Raw genomic sequence first — 2,974 nt, 5'->3', positions numbered from 1 at the left:
GAATGATGAAAAAAAATATATACTGTATATATATCTATATGCTTACAGTAGTTTTCTCTTGATTTTCTCTCTTACCCTGCATTGATTCATCGGAACACGTTATATTATCTCCACTTATTTATCCAGGTTCTTCATTTAATATCTGTGTGCAAATACAGAACATGTCAAATTAAACTGATATCCAGCTGGGTGTGGGTGTAATGCAGCTCTCTCTCAAAACTTGTGTTGATTACTGTATGTGGAGAACTTATGCGTTGAACTATAAGGCTAGAGTATGAGCAGAACACACAAGAGACCTCTCAGTAATTCTACTCTGTGGTAATAATTGACATATTGAATCTATCTTGACTACCATCTGACAGATTTGTTTTTCAGTAAATACATGTCAATGATAAATTGTAACTATATCAAAGCAATTTTCAAGTGGATCCAGCAGCCGTGATTTGTGTCTTGTGTAAACAGCTTTGATAAATGCACTCCACTGTGTTTGTCACCCTTTTGCTCAATCATTTTCATGCTTAAATGAAGCAATTTGTTCCTCAGAGCGCAATCTGTTGGAGTTGATTATCCAAGATGGTGATGTCCACCACCATAAAAATAGAAAAACAGTCTAGCCACCCACTTCTTACGCCAAGAGAACTACAGCAGGCTTTGTTTCTGCTGAGAATCTGGAATGATTGCGAGGAGTGACTTCTGTGCAAGAATGTGAGAAAACAGAACTTTAATTACTGTAATGAATCTTTCTGGAGAGGTACTGAAAGTGTGGCATTCGTGTGGTCTCAGCGAGAGCTCATTCTGGCTTCCAGCGCCATGGTCATTCATCATCAGCTGAACAATACAGTGCGTGGTGGAGAGCATGATAAGAAACATGGAAAGAGAGAAGAGTCAGAGAGAGAGAGAGAGGGAGGGAGAGATACTGTATCGTTTCTGTCAAAACTAAGGAATCTCAGATGTTTGCAAAAATCTGTTGTAATCCCATTAATAAAACAATACAAAATACTAATGTAACAAATACTATAATAATTCCAAAAGATGCCTTTGGAAGCTCCAAAAGCTAAGGCACAGCCAGAAAGGGTCTAAAATTAGTTATTTCATCAACTTCATGGCCACTCAGAAACACAATACAATCTTTCATGTAGACTATTCCAAAATAACTGATGGATTCAATTAGTACGTAATTCAATCTTGTAGCTGTGCCGCTTTGAATTCTTCCCAAACTGCTTGTATCTTGAAGCTTTTGTAATATATATGCAAATCTATTTTCTGACACATTTCTACAAGCAAATTAAGAGTGCTGGTTTCTCATAATGGCCAATCAATTCCTCATTTAGAACATTCTTTTCAGCAACAAGCATAAGCCTTGAACTCGCTCACAGTAGAAACTCTTCTGCTGAGTGATGCATTTGCACCTTTATTTTCTCAATGAGAGATCAAATGTGCACCCGTAGTTTCTAATTCGCTTCTTCCGTTTATTAAGCTTTTTACTGACAAATATGTTTTGTGCTATTGAGCAGATGCACTTTACTGAACAATGTTCAATAGTTGGAAATGTAATCATCAAAAATATTTGCACTCCTAGACAATTTGTAGTTGAGAGCTGAAGCATTTTTGTTGCTAGCCACTGAACCAACTCATTGCTACTGTACCTTGTGAAGTGTCAACAGAGTAGTTAAAATATGAAAGGAAATAACCTGTCATGTATAATTTATGAGTTGTGTCTTTGCAAAGTTATATTGCTTCTCGTTTTTTTTATTTTTTTTTATTCCTGCCTCAGTGTGTTAAAGGATTTCGGTGTGTGTTTTTGTATACATTGGCAGTGTATAAAAGTACTGTATTTGTCAATGTACTGCTATTTCTATAGGGCCCTGATCTGTATTCTCATTTTCAAAACATTATTTCTAAATACTTCTTTATATCTTCACTAAACAGAGATGAATGAGAATCAAACTATTTTATGTTTTGCATACATGTTTCCATACTTAGTAACTTTCAGTCTGCTGTTTGTTTTACACTCACACTTGCCTGACCTGATATAATAATTTGGATGGAGCACAGATGTGCACGTCTGTTTTGTGTGCGCCTGTGTGCCTGAATTTTGCTAAAACACATGCAGCTTTTCTTTTGTGAGTCACTTCTGTGGGCACAACAAAACATAATTACTCTGATGAACATAAAAGGCTGAGTGGTTTCCTGAGTTCACAAATCTGTAGAGTCATGAACCCACACCCAAGCTCTTTATTTCACGTCCACGCAGAGATATAGGCGGTGAGGGGGGAGAGAGTTGAAGCACTGACCCTAAACATTATTGCTTTTATGGCACTATACCCTATAAAACATGTTCTGTCAAGAACTATTATGAAATGGTCATATTACTGCAGTACCAAGGCAACAATAGCAGATAGGCAGAACAGTATTGGTGTATTTAAGAAATAATGCTCTTTATTGTACTAACAAAAACACAGCAGACCATTTAAAATAACTATAATGTACAGCCTTAACTACTACACCCTACTGTAGATGTAAAATACTGTTAAAGCAATGCACAGCCTCATTTTAAATTGACTTTAATAATGTGATAATTATGTATCAACTGAGCTTTAGTCAGCTGAGCCACTCATGCAGCAAACACAGAAGTTGGGACTTTTGATCTGAATCACACCACTAGGTGGCAGTGGTCTTCTAATATGGAGTGTGTGCAGCTAGAGAGGACTGAAAAGCATAACCACCTACCTGCAATTTACATTTACATGTCTAACAGCACAGGGGTGCATTTTCTCAGAGAGAAACTGCTTGAAAGCAGAGAAGAGCATTTCCCACCCACATAGCTGGAATACCAGGGTGCCCAATATACATTTTTTTTCATCAAACAGCATCTCTTCAGCCAAATGATGGTATATAGGTTTAGTAATACCACAGTTGCATCCATCTAAATGTGGAATAGATTTTATTACTGCACATGTGATTGAATAACTCT

This window comes from Perca fluviatilis, chromosome 10 (assembly GCF_010015445.1).
Source record: "Perca fluviatilis chromosome 10, GENO_Pfluv_1.0, whole genome shotgun sequence".
NCBI lineage: Eukaryota > Metazoa > Chordata > Actinopteri > Perciformes > Percidae > Perca > Perca fluviatilis.
This window is presented reverse-complemented; position numbering follows the sequence as displayed.